Below are 14,382 nucleotides of genomic sequence, written 5' to 3' on the forward strand. Positions count from 1 at the left end.
CAGCAGCCCCAAACACATCTCTGCAAATGGCCTTTTACGAATAAATGACATTATATCAGGGTTTACGGGCATCCCTGAAATGGGCACAGGCAGTTCTGGGAATGCTGCAGCAGCAATTAGGCAAAAGGCAAAGCCATAGGGATCTTCTTGGTGCCCACAGCAACAGCACGACGGGATGGAGAATCGGACAGATATATCTGGAAGTGCTGCTGGACAAGGACATTGTCCACCCCACGCCATGCCAAAGGGTCATGGAAACCCACATGAAACAGATGCCCACTCTACCCTTCCCATGGTAAACACACTGGCCAAATCGTCCTGCCTCAGTTTCCCCCAGTGCTACATGAAGAGCAACTGCTGAAGAGCTCTTTCACAATCCCAGGAATCTAATGCGCTGAAGATGGTTAAGTGCCTTGATATTTCTGAAGGAGCTGCTATAGGGAAGGCATTAATTTACATATCTAGTGGCACAGAACATAATGCCAGGCAGATTTTCTTCCATTCTTTTATAATAGCTTAATAATCCTCAAAATGGTTTCACTGTTAATACTCCTGTTGTGTATTTTATTAGGGCTTTTTAGACTGTAAAGTAAGGTAAACACTCTACACCGCTCTAGCATCTACCTAAGAGCTGCGCAGAAGTAATTCCCTAAGCTGCACAAACCTCAGCGTGGGGGGACCCTCCCTGCACAGACACGAGCGCATCGCTCCCTTCTCATCCAAAGCCACGCGAGACACACCGGACAGCAATGAAATGCGCTCTCCTTTCTGACCTTCATCACCAGTTATCATCTCCTCCCGTTAAAGTCCCCCCGATTACGGCAAACAGGAGGAGCAGCTCCCGGTGCAGCCGCAGGGATGTCGGTTCCAGCGCTCGGGGCAGGGGGTGCCTCTTGCCAGGCAGTGGGGCAGGAATGGAGGAACTGACCAGAGCAGATAGGGGTCCACCTTCTGTTGAGAGGGGAATGTATTCTTATTTTAAACTATGAGACTGTCCAGACCCAAAGGCAGCGCAGTACACACCCCTTTTTCGCTCTGCTCCCTCTGACTGCCCGGCTGCTGATGCTCCTGTGCCTTTCCACCCATGCAGCCCCGCAACATTTACCGCAGAGCTCCACGCTGTTTTGTGCCTCTGCCATCGCACTCCTTATCCCCAGCCCAAAGATGCAAAACAGAGGGACTGGAGGAGGCAGCAGCCCATCCCAGCTCATGGAGCGTCCCTGTGGCTTAAAAGGGAGATTGAGGCTCAAGTGCAAACCTCAGTTTAACACCGTTATCCTTCTTTCGGGTCAAGCTTTAACTGTTCGGCTTTGCAAGCAGCGAAGCCCCGCGCCCGATGCACCACAGCTGAGATGGTGGGATCTGCCAGGGCAGAGCCACACTGGGCCCGGGAGGACAAAATAAAATCTGGGGTAGCATCAGTTAACAAACCACCTTGAAAAGCACAGTGACACCAATGTGAGTAGGGAAGGAGAGATGTTACAACTGCAGGTAAATCTCAGCCGGAGATAGAAGAAAAAGGAAAAAAAAAGAAAAGAAATTATCTTATTTGGCACTCCTGGAGAAAAAAAAAGAAACATGAAAAATAAAGAGTAAAGTCTCCCAAGGTCTGCACTGAACCCACCCTATCCCCAGGAAAAGAGACAAAGGAAAACGCAGGATCAGCCAGAGCTACTGATGGAGAGGCTTTGGAGGATAACCAGTTATTGAAGCTTTGCAACATAAAGCTTTAATTATTTATTTATTATTATTTTTTATTTTTCTAGAAAAAGAGAGGAACAACGCATCTCCTTCCTCAAAAGTTAACAACTGTGCGACATCATCTCCGCATTGTCTCCCTGTTTTATCGCCACAGTGCAGCGCTGAGCAGATTCCACCCCAGGGCAGACACAAAACCACAGGGCCACAGTTTCTAATTATACCCTCTATTCTCAGGGAAATGGTTTATTTATTAGCTCTTTGAGCTTCTCTTTCATTCATTCCCGGGTCCCAGTCCCAGCAGCGAGGGGACAAGAGGAAATTTATTAGGTTTTCCTTATTCTCCACCTTCCCAGCTCGGCGCTCTCCCACTCAGCCTCCTCTCCTCTCCCCATTCACCATTACAGGCAGTCTCATCGCTTTAATTCAATAACTTGCAGTATAATTACTCCGTAATAACACTATTATCTTAACATTTACTCGGCAGCTGTGATCCCCTTAAAGTGAGGCGAAGCAGGAGAGGAGAAAGGATTCTCCGGGGAGAAGCGATGGAGAGAGTTGTCTTCCTGCAGGAGAAAGACCCCAAAATAACCCCCAAGCAGAGCCGGAGATGCTGTGGTGAGGAACAAGAGCACGGGGTGAGCGACAAGGCGCTGTGCCGGCAGCCCTGCCCGAGCCCGTCCATTTTATCTCCCTTTCATCAGGATCTGGCAGGTTGTGTAGGCAGAGGAGAGACCGAAGGGAGCTGCGTACGCGCAGCCCGCGGCTGCAATACCGCGGAAGCCATTTAAGCGAACACCACGCATCATAACCTCCCTGAAAAAAATCCCTGCCATCAGGTAAAACCGGACTGAAAACGGGAGCGAAAGGTCCTCTGAGGGGTGAGACTGTGCTCTGCGCAAGAGGAAACAGGATCATCCCCTGGAAGTCACCCACTCAAACACAAATATTAACCACTTGCACAGCACCCCGGCTATCGCTCGTTACAAAGCCTGGGTTTCATTTTCACTCCTGAAATCCCTCAGAAAAAAAGGATTCCACACTTCACAGAATCACAGAATCACAGAATCACCAGGTTGGAAAGGACCCACCGGATCATCGAGTCCAACCATTCCTAACACTCCCTAAACCATGTCCCTCAGCACTTCATCCACCCGTTCCTTAAACACCTCCAGGGAAGGCGACTCGACCCTCTCCCTGGGCAGCTGTTCCAGTGCCCCATGACTCTTTCCGTGAAGAATTTTTTTCTGATATCCAACCGGACCCTCCCCTGATGCAGCTTGAGGCCATTCCCCCTTGTCCTGTCCCCTGTCCCTTGGGAGAAGAGCCCAGCTCCCTCCTCTCCGCAACCTCCTTTCAGGTAGTTGTAGAGAGCAATAAGGTCTCGACATCCCGTTTGGTAAATAGGGTAAGAAATTCTGCTAAAGCCATCGGCTAAAAAATAACTTGTGCAGCAAATGAGGCGCGGAGCAGCCCACTAAATCTCAGATGGAACCAACCCCAAGCTTGCCTCGAAAGGCAGGATCTCAGCTCACAAGCCTTACCTAGCCCTACAAAGAGCTGAGCTGTTGGCACCTTTCACCTCCTCGCTGCGGTTTTATTTTCTATGATATTTAAACAAACAAGCCCACTGCATATTTAGGCAGAAATGTTCCTACACGCACCACGGAAAGAGCAAGTCACTACAGCCCCTGCTCGAGCCACGCGATTTTGAAGCCTGCAAGGTGAGGTCAGGTTCACGTAGATATCAGATCCTGAAATCACACCCGAAACTCCATACGAATACCAGCGTTAAAGGATACCTTGTGCTATAACATCTCTGTTTCGTGCCCACGCTGCAAAGGGGTAAACACAGTTTATTTTGATTGATTATCCATCGTGTAATGAAGAGCTATAATTCCGTCAAGCCACCAAAGCAATTTGGCAATTATATAAATCATGGGAGGAACGTGCGAAAGGCTTGTCGTTAGAAACTCAGAATGGAATTTCCTCTATTATGTTTTGCATAGTGGCTCGTTTTTTTAATAATACACAGCCAGATTATTTAGGTTCTGAATTTGTTTACACGCCTCTCACACCCAATTCGCCGGTTACCACCAAGAACAGATCACGCCAACATTAAAGACATTTTATGCCGCCTTCCAATCTACAGGAAATTTCCAGAGCAAATGGTGCAGGAGGTGTGAGGAAAATTGTACCCCGTGTCAGATAACCGAACCCCTTCAAAACAGGCGAACCTCAATACCCAAACAGTGGGCAACTCACACGGAAGAGCAGACTTACCAATTTCAGCTGGATGTGACGGAGGACGCTACAGGGAGCCCTCGACACAATTCCAGTTTCATTAGTTATAATGTTATATAAAGCCTTCACCACTGAATAGATCTCGTGTGCGGACATAATTATATGTATATGCATTATTATAATTAAATCTACAATAAAGTAAATAAGACAGTTTATGATGCGTTATCCAGACATTGTTATTGAGTTTTTACACCTACTTAGTTCAAATTTAGTAGAAATGACATCCGAAGCTCTAGGACATTCCTGATGGAAGCAGTTGCTTTAGGTGCTTCAACTCCCTGGATATTCCCTCCTCGCTCCTTTCCTACCTGACCGCGATGCCAAGCGCTGGGGCAGAGGAATGCCCTCGCAGAGCTCCCCGACGCTCATCCTCTTCCAGTCCAGAAGAGCAGCAAACCCCTAAATTTGGGCAAAAAGCACCAAACCCGCACCAAACCGCTGGTGCTTGTAGGCGCTGTCTGAGCCATATCCACTAACCGAGAAGCAGAGACCCTCAGCTCCGAGACACGGCCCAACTCCTGCCTTAGAGTAAAACCATCACAGGTTTGGAAGAGGTGACAGGAGGACACTCTCGGTGGCCTCAATGAGTGCAGGCTTCACCCTGGGGGCTCTGCTCCCCTAACCTGGCACAGGAGGACCTGCCGACGGCGCTGCCGTTACCTGGAGTTTTGTTTTTTTTCTTTACAGGTAAAAATAAATCCAACCACTCTGCTCAAGTTGTGGGCCCTAAATCAGCATTTGCGATCTGCCTCTTACAGAGTATTTTTTGCAGGAGAAAGGGAAGAAAACGCCATGCTGAGCTATGCACCGAAAAGCCACCCCAGATAAACTGAAGCGGCACTAAACATTGTGCCATTAAGTGAGAAAAGACTCCCGCTTTGATGTGACACTCGGCTGTTGCTGGCACTATAAACCACGGCACACTAAAAAAGTTTGTTAAATGCTCCATAAACTTTAACGCATTACTGCAACACTTCAAACCAAGAATTTTATTTGGCTAGCCACAAAACACCGCTGCGTAACAGGCACAGAACAGCAAATGCGTATTTTTATCTAGAACTCACAGGCACAGTTTAACTTCTAGAGTTCAAACCAGTGACACAAACGCAGGTGGATTTAAGAGCTCGCTGAGAAGATGGTGCGTGTGCCACGTCTGCTTCAGGATGGCTGGGACCACCAACAGTGACCACCTCCTCGGGGTTCACCTCTGCCCTTTATATTCTGAGAAACAATCAACTCTGGGGCACAAAGCAGCGCTGGGAGAGCAGCGAAGCACTGGGAGAACTCCCTGCCAAAGCAAATCACAAAGCAAACAGCAGAGAGTGGAGTCCACACTCCATTTTTCTCATGTATTTGCCTAGACTTGCATTCCCAAAGCTATTCCAGGAGATCTAAACCAGCCAAGAAACGCATCTTTAAAATAAATCCCCATACGTTTTAATATTAATCTTCACTCCTTGCCACAGAGAAAACAGCGCCTTTTTAACGGTTTTGCCATTCTCCCCTCAAAGCACGAGGGGAGACAACCAAAAGGACACGGAGGTGTGAAGCACCACCTGAGCCACCCCCAGCTCCCACTGCCTCTATCTCCATCAGAACTTCACACCGGACCTGAGACATTTTTCCAAAGGAAAATTTTACCCAATGAAACTTGCCGAAAACCTGAAAATCCACCAGCTGGCTTAAGCATCATTGGCTTTGCATAAACCCTAAAGCCACTTGGAACATGTCACTCATCTTCCCTATTAAGCCTAATGGGAGCTGTGTGCTGTGCGGCTCCTGCTTAGGGACAGACGCAGCTACGGACGAGCCGCCCAGAGGCAGAGAGGCATCGGTATCAAACCTGAACCCTGCATCCCTACCCTGGCACATCCAAGCCAATGGATACGGGGGACAGAGGGCAGTACGGCCACACATCCTCCCAGCCCACCCAGACGCAGGCTGCTGCCACTTTCTCCTGGTTTATAGCAAGCGGTTTCTATAGCGCAGCGCGAGGGAGAAGCCGGGACAGGAATTCATTTCGAACCACAACTCTACCTGGGGCTAAATCACTCGGATGGTGCGATTTACACATTCCCACCTCGTAAGGGCAGTGCATAAAGCACCGCGCGGGCCCATCACTCATCTCAGGATATTGCTTTGGAACACCCTGTCAGGCGAGTGTTTCATGGCACACGAGTGAGGTTTGCTGCGAGGAACCAGGGACGCTCCGCAAGCGGAACTTGGTGCTTAGTGCAACACTCCAGCAAGAGAAATGGACTCCTAGTAATGGACTCCAATTCCTTCCCCTCCAGGAAGGCAGCACTGCAGCCATCAAACACGTCAGGCTGGAAGCAACGGTGATTCATGCAGTCCAGCAGCACCCAAAGGCAGACACTTCCGAGGAACTGCCTGTCTGGGTGGAGGTTCTTCCTAGCTCCAAGCCACCGCTGCTTGGCACAGGACTTGAAGCAGGACTGGATCAGTCCAGGGACCACAGAGGAGCGATTGCCTGTGGTGTTGCAGCATCCAAGACACAAAATCCATCAATGTTGGACAAACAGCAGCAAACAACCAAGTTTTCACTCCTTGGCACATAGTCAATGCGCCAGGTAGCAGGCATGGATGGCACGAAAGCACTCTGAGGAGAACAGAGCCCATAGGTTACAACCACAATGTCAGAGCTCAGAAGCTCAGAGCTCTCTTGCCTACCAGGGCCCTTCTCCAGCAGGAGGTAACCCGCCTGGAAGCCCGGAGCAGCCCGAACTTCTGCAGACTTCACCTCCAGCACAAACACCAAGCCTTGGTAAGTGAAATAACCCTTAGAATTCATTCAGAACAACACAGCTGCTCGCTTCCCTGCACACATTCTTACAGAGAGGTCTTCCTCCTCTCCCCCCTCCCTCAAATTTCTCTGCCTTTTGCTGCTGAAGTTTAAATAAACACATTTTCAGGATGGCATATGTAACTTTATCCCTTACTTTTCATTTTCCTTTTTTTTTTCAGACCAGTGTTTTCAGGCTTTCTGACTTCAGAAACCTCTCAGACACAAGACCTGCTGCTCTGCCATGGCCCTTGGCCACCACTTTGTTCAACACAGACAAGAAATCAAAATTCAAAAGGCAGTTCAATAGCTTCAACGTTATGGCTACAGCAACACAAGGAAAGACAAAAGATCCCGCAGTCCAAACCCTCCAACACCCCTCAGGCCTCTCTCGTGCTTTACGGTACCTCCCTCCTCTCAGTCCCAACGTTTCCTTCATAGAATTTCCTGTGCCTACCTCCGATTTTCTCAATTTCCGCTGGATAGGGGGGAAATAAATCACCCAACAGGGTCTCATTTTACAGCGCAAGCACAGAGCTCCCCGCCTGGCTGGGGCTGTACCAGTGCCCACGGAGCTGCCGGCTGTACGTCCGTCCCTGCACGGAACAAACCCAAAATTGCCACCCACGTGTGTGCACGTGTAGCCCCAAAATATGAATCAAAGACCTAAACATGCCTCCCCGAGAGCCAACCTCCCCGCAGCAGCATTTCCAGCAGGCAAAGCCAGTAGATTTAAAATCTTCTGGGCAGTTTTTACCCATGGATTTGATCCCCAAACACGGCACTGGTTGGAGATTAGCTTTTGTTGTGGTTATTCCTCAAGGTCCCCATTTCAGGCAGTTGCCATTGGCTCTCGCTTCTATGCAAACCCTCCTGCTCTTGCAGGCAGACGAGGGACAGGGTGTTTCCACCCCCACGCAGACACTGGCACCAAGAGCCCCAGGAAAGGATGGTACGAGCCATCCCGGTGATATTCCCAGGAGTCTGCTCCTACCCTAAGACAAATAGCCATTTTCCCCTTTCGTTGCAGAATCTGCCCTCGGGGGAAGCTTTTAAAAACCAGGATTTTCTTTCCTGCCCCTTCACCCGTGTTGCTCAGGGGCAGATGATATCCCCTATCCCACATTTCCCTCCCTCCTGGTCCAGTGGCTCAAAAGCTGCCCGGTTCCTGGCACAGCCCATCTGCTGACCTCGGGGAAAGATGGATGGATGGGGCCATGCACCTACCCAGATCCTATAACAGAGCACGAGGAGAGCTGCTGCTTGCTTCCTTAAGTAAAGGATAAAGTTTTAATTTAAGCTGATCTCTGGGGAGAGAGGAAGGTTATTGAATCCATACGAAGCAGCAGGGAATAAACCAAGTGACCCCGAGGCCAAGCACAAGCAACTGGGATTCCCAAGGGTTACAAAGCTGGGGGACAGACTGGCACCAGATTTGCTGTGGATTTTTTTCATCCCCTGCTCTGGACGCGCACACATTTCCCTTGTCTGCCCTATAGAGCAAATAAATGTCATTGCTTTGGGGACATTGGATAGACTATTTTCTTCCCAACCCTTCCCCCTCTCTGAACCCTCTCCTTTTTGCAGCCAGCAGAAAAGTGCCCCTAATCCCCAAATTCTCTCCCTACCTGCAGGAAGAGCTGAAACCCTACCCGCCCCCTCCCCCAGCCCTCCAACCGCACTAATCCATCACATTCCCTGGCCTCGCAGCCCACCCCCAGCCCTGACAGCAGCAATCCTGGCACCAGATGTCCACTGACAAAGGCAGCACCAAGCATCAAACAGCAATCACCCCATCACCCCCATCCCGATGGGGCCCTTGGGCAAAACTGAGAGTTCAAAGCGCAACACTTGGAGCTGAGCATCCCTGAGCATCCCTGGCATCGGGGCCACGGCCCTCGCTGGGGGGCACGGGGATAGGGCTCAAACCGCATCTGAGCCCACCGAAGGGTTACAATAACCCCTCTTGGATCAGGGATTTAAAACAGGGGTCAGTGATGGAAAATAAAAGGGATTTTATTTAAAAAAAAAAAAAAATCTGAACCCAAGCAAGACATCTGTGCTGTCCCCACGATGGCTGAAGCAGCATTAGCAGCGACTTTGTTTAAATACGACTGTTGCAAACCTCTTCCCGGCATCCTCCTCGTCGCCTGCCAGAAGGATTTTGCTAGCCAAACCACGCTCCAGATTAGCCATCTGGATTATCTGTATTTGCTAAACCTGACCGCAAGACTGGCCTTTAGGACAACACACCCATCTCCAGGGATTTGTTCATGGAAAGAGAAGTGGAGAGGGGGATAATCTCCACTCCACGTCCTCAGTAACTTTTCAAATGCACTGATTTTTTTACCCTTTCTTCCCTTTCTCTTCTGTTTGGGGGTGGGAGTGGTTGGTGCTACTGCTCCTGGGATGGGGCCATGCTGCTCACATCAGCCTCCTCTGCGAGTCCTGCTGCGCAGTTCACAGCTACAACCCCCAGCTTTATTTCACAAATGCCATTTCAAGCTTTCCCACATTTCCTACAGAGAAACGGGAGAAGCAACGTGCCGGCAGGCACAGCCATTCCAATAGAGCACAGCAGGGACAGGCTGTGCGTGGAAGAGCCCCGCCTGAAACCCATCCCAAAGAAATCTGTTATCAGAGCCAGCCCAAGAGCAGAACTCGGCGCCCGCCAAGTTGAGAGAAACACCCATTTCTACAACTTCATCATTTGCAACGATCTCTCCACTGGCTGAAACATCTCCAGCTACAGTTTCCATGACTTGTATGGGAAGAGCATCTCTCCTCCCTCCCACAGATGAGCATCCCTACGCGGTGGGGACAGCCCCTGCCCACCCAGCCACCCACAATCCCATCTCCTCCACAGTCTGGACCCTACAGACAAATCCTTACAAGGCTCAAGGCACTGAGGCTTGGGGGAAATCTGAGCTGACATTCTCCCTATTACACCCAGGTTTAGTGCTGCTGTTACAGCATCATTTTATTTATGGCATTACTTCTGTCATTATAACGATCCTACATAAATTCTATATCCCAATTCCATAACAATACTGGCTGCTATTATAATAATGATCCCATCTGAATGGCGCAGGTGCCATTATCAGAAAATCTGTTTGTAACAGGGAATCAACTGTAAAAAGCAGCATTACACCCAAATGAACTCTTTAAGAATCAGTATGAGCAGGGGGCTGGCCTCGGCTCCCTCAGCTGCAGCAGCACTGCTTCCCCCCTGCCTGTAAACACACAGCACATCAGCACCCGCAGGTTAAGGCATCCTGCAACTGGGAGCTGATGCTGAAACTCAGCACCTCGTGCCTTCCTTACACAAACAGAATCACAGAATCACCAGGTTGGAAAGGACCCACTGGATCATCGAGTTCAACCATTCCTAACACTCCCTAAACCATGTCCCTCAGCACTTCATCCACCATTCCTTAAACACCTCCAGGGAAGGGGATTCCACCCCCTCCCTGGGCAGCTGTTCCAGTGCCCAATGACTCTTTCTGTGAAGAATTTTTTTCTGGTATCCAACCTGACCCTCCCCTGGCGGAGCTTCAGGCCATTCCCCCTTGTCCTGTCCCCTGTCCCTTGGGAGAAGAGCCCAGCTCCCTCCTCTCCACAACCTCCTTTCAGGTGGTTGTAGAGAGCAATAAGGTCTCCCCTCAGCCTCCTCTTCTCCAGGCTAAACACCCCCAGCTCTCTCAGCCGCTCCTCGTCAGACGTTCTCCAGCCCCTCACCAGCTTCGTTGCTCTTCTCTGGACACACTCCAGAGCCTCAACATCCTTCTTGTGGTGAGGGGTCCAGAACTGAACACAGGATTCGAGGTGCGGTCTCACCAGTGCCGAGTACAGAGGGAGAATCACCTCCCTGGCCCTGCTGGTGACCCCATTTCTGATACAAACAAAACCTACCTGCGCACAGATTTAACAAAGAATTATATGCGCTTATAAAGTGCTAATGAGACCGCTAATCAGTACACGGAGAAACTGAGACACTTTCAAAACCCCCTGAGAAGTTACCTGTAAATAGAGAGGAAGGGCTGAAGAGCTTCTTCACAAAGCCAGGCTCCTCCAGGCACACAGGAGCTCATGCAAAACCGAGGCAGCAGTCACTCTGGAAATAGCAAAAGGTGCATGGGGCACACAGAGGTGTTTGCAGGGTTCAGGCTGATCCATCTCCATCCCTGCACCAGCCCGCGCACGCTCACAAATCTAACATCTCCCAGGTGCCTCCCGGTTCAGAAGGTTTCACCCACCACGACAGTTATTACTCCTACAAAACAGCTCGGGGAGTGCAGCTATGCCTGTAAAGATGTTTTCCCACCGCCAGCACCTGAACAAACACAGTGTCTCACACCTTCTACAGCCCTTAATTTTAGCCATTCCTCCTTCACAGCCGCAAACGCAGCAGGAAACAAATTCAAATGGAACAACGCTGCGCTTCCCAGTGCCACAGTATACGCTGCCATCTCCACCGAGCCCAACCGCAGAGCCTTGCATGGGAATAAAGGATACCTGGGGCTCCAAATGGCTTAAAAGAGAGGGCAGAGGATGGCTTGGGGGCAGCGGCAATGGGATCCAGGGTCTTTAATCTCCAGGTGACTGGCTGAAAATTCAGCCCAGGTGCACAGCATCTACAAAGTCTGCACAGGAGCCAGCATGAAAGGAGTCAGTGGCTCCAATCCAGCTCTTCCCAAACGGGTGTCAGACAACTCGTCACTCCTACGCCTGGCACCACGGGGCAGACCCAGAAACGCACCAGGGATGGGATCGTCCAACCTCAGTTTCCTCCTTTACACGTAGCTGGGTGACAGCAGTACCAGCCGCTCTTTTTTTGGCCTGTGCCTACGCGCTGCAGACGGGGACACTCGAGCACAAATCACAGATACCGGGTCTATTCCTGGCCTCGCTGCCGACCTGCCGCAGAGCCTGGGCAAGCCTCACTACTGCTTCTGCCTTGTCTCCTTTTGGCCAAGCGATTCAACCTGTGGCACTTCAGCGCTTTTCACTGGACGACCCTAGAACACTTCACAGAAGTTACGCATCGCTATTCCCATTTTACAGACAAGGAAGCTCGCAGACTGCCAGTTCCCCAAGGCTGTTTTTCTGGCACGCTCCTTAGAGATTAAATCTTGTGAAATAGCTGTGCCGTACAAGAATCTGTACCCACAGGCCAGATTCAACAGCGAGGGTAAAGAAGGTGTTTGAAACTCGCTGTGATCAAGGTTAAGAAACATAATAAAACACCATATCCTGCTTTTCCAGCTCTGCAGGGTAATGAGGGATTTCCTCGTATAGCTGCTGCAACTGTCACCTTTGCAGGAATTTAATACCAATACTGAATTCACTCTGCCTGCACACGGAGCCCTCAGATGGTTTGTTTTGGTACCTCCACCTCCCCAAAAAAATGACACATATCTCTTCCGAGTCCAAAGCATAATTGGGCCTTCTCTGCTTTCAGCGCCTGTGAAAAATCCCTGCTTTGCCTCCTGGCTGCAGGAGGAGGTTGTGGAGCAGTGGGGCCACAGTGCAGGAGCCCCAACACCGCCCCAAACCCCTCGCTTCCACTGACTGGCAGCAAGACTGGGAACAAGCGCATGCCCTTCAGCTGGAGGCGATGTGCCTCTATCTGCACCAGGGACTGGCAACATGCTCCCAAGATTAAAAGATACCTTCCCTTCCACTGGGCAGGTTCTTGGAGCAACAACATGAAAGGATAGTGAGTGTTACAGTTTTTCCTCCAGGGATGAAAAGCAAAAGAGCAAAGCACAGTCCCATCCTCTGCGCAGACCTGTCCTGCGGTGCAGCTCAGTCCCTGGTGTGGGACCACCTCATTTTTGTTGAAGCTACCATCTAAGCCAGCCTTACTCATCGTCTTTGCACCCACACCCCAACACATTCCTCCACACGAAGTGCGAGGGTGGCTCGAATGGCACCAATCAACTCCAGACTACGTTACAGAAAATGCAAATCATGGGAAAAAAAAGTTAGAATAGCTCAATTAGCTCAAAGGCACATTTTTCACTTGCTCCTTTCAGGTGAAGAAAAAAACCCAAATCCCAATCAACAGCATTAAATCTGTAAATAAACACCAGCCCTGTAGGATGCCAGCCCTCTGCGGCCAGGAACGGAGCTGCGGTGGGTTACAGACCCCTGCCCGGTGAACGCTCAGCTAGTTACGAGAGAAGAAAAATCCCCCGGCGCAGGTGGTTTGTTATTCTCAGAAAGTCTCTTTTCAGCAGATGTTCCTCTGTTCTATGTGCGGTGATCCCAGCGCACTTGAATTTGTGATTTCTCCTCTGCTAAGTGACGTTTTCAGGAAAAGGGAAATGAAAGGCTAGCGCGATGCAGCTATACGGAGCGCAGCCTGGAGAATCCTCTCTTTTTGAGAAGAACCATAATGTTAATGTTTGAAACTGCTTTTCTATATAGTAATGATCAGCTTAATCTTTACATTTTTTCCCCTAACTGCAGGAGAGTTCTCTGCCAATGAATAATATACATTTAAATTCAATTTCAAGTGTTCTTTTAGCTGCCTGGAGCCAGATCAGCCGCTGCGAATTCAATGTTAGCACCTCGACGTAAAAGTTACCTGCAACATGAAAGCATTTTGCCTTTGCCAGAGCGAGAAAGAGATCATAAAGGGATACAACACGGCCATTTCTCGGGGAAGTTCCAGCTACACAGCTCCCGTAACAAAATGGAGCTTTTTTTTTTTCGGTCTCATGTTTCTAAAATTATAGACTTTAGCTAAATCTGCATCTCAAGCTTGAGCAGCAGCGTAACAGTGAGCAAGCAATTAATAAAATAAATGAGAAAGTGAGTTACGTTTCAAGCCTGGGAGCCGAATGCAGGAACTGTGCAATGTTTACGGGGACGAATGCTGTCCGTTACTCGGTTGTGTCCCGCGCAGAGCATCCCGCCGGCCACCGCTGCAGAGCAGGCTGCCTTCTGCTCATGGAAATATAAACCATCTCCAGCACAGAAAGAACACGCGGAGAAAAAGGAGGAGCTGGGAAAAAAAGGGGGAGCTGGAGAACTGGCCCTTTGCAACACAAATGGGTGCAAATGGGGGTACGGGATGCAGTTTGTACGCTCGGTGGATGGTATTGCAGAAAAACGCAGCCCAGAGCTGGGGAGAAAGGGGGAGAAGTTGGGGGGGGAAGAGGAGAGGAGAAGGGGGGACAAGAGAGGGAGGGAAAAGGGAAAGATGGGGGAGAAAGGGGAGGGGGAGAAGGAGGGAAGAAGGGGTGTGAGAGGGGGAGAAAGGGAAAGAAGGAAGGAGGAGGGGGGGAGAATGGGGGGGAGAAGGGGGGAAGAAAAGGGGGGGAAGAAAAGAGAGGGGGGAAAAAGGAGGGGAGGAAAGGGGCGAAAGAAAAGGGGGGGAAGAAAAAGAGGGGAGGAAGGAGTGGGGAAAAAAAAGAGGGAAGGAAAGGGGGGGAAGAAAAGAGGGGGGGGAAAAAGGAGGGGGGGGAAAAAGGAGTGGAGGAAAAGCGGGGAAAAAAAGGGCGGGAAGAAAGGGGGGGGAATCAAAGGGGGGGAAGAAAAGGGGGGGAAGAAAAGGGGGGGGGAAGAAA

At 50.2% G+C, this 14,382-nt stretch overlaps 1 protein-coding gene across 14 annotated transcripts in view; it reads right to left on the reverse strand.

Annotated features, from left to right (window-relative positions):
• The window catches only part of PTPRS (protein tyrosine phosphatase receptor type S), a 158,717-nt gene that overhangs the window by 115,730 nt on the left and 28,605 nt on the right, over positions 1 to 14,382 (reverse strand). For 3 of the 14 annotated variants that reach the window (XM_054050064.1, XM_054050063.1, XM_054050065.1), the window contains exon 1: positions 13,634 to 13,897. The exons of 2 other annotated variants lie outside the window; for them this stretch is intronic. The gene's annotated coding sequence lies outside the window, so the exon portion shown is untranslated. Of the gene's footprint in view, positions 1 to 10,825; positions 10,920 to 13,633; positions 13,899 to 14,382 lie in introns of those variants that run through there. 9 more of the 14 variants (XM_054050068.1, XM_054050067.1, XM_054050066.1 and 6 more) reach the window with 6 other exon arrangements.

Source organism: Cuculus canorus, chromosome 27 (assembly GCF_017976375.1).
Source record: "Cuculus canorus isolate bCucCan1 chromosome 27, bCucCan1.pri, whole genome shotgun sequence".
Classification (NCBI taxonomy): domain Eukaryota; kingdom Metazoa; phylum Chordata; class Aves; order Cuculiformes; family Cuculidae; genus Cuculus; species Cuculus canorus.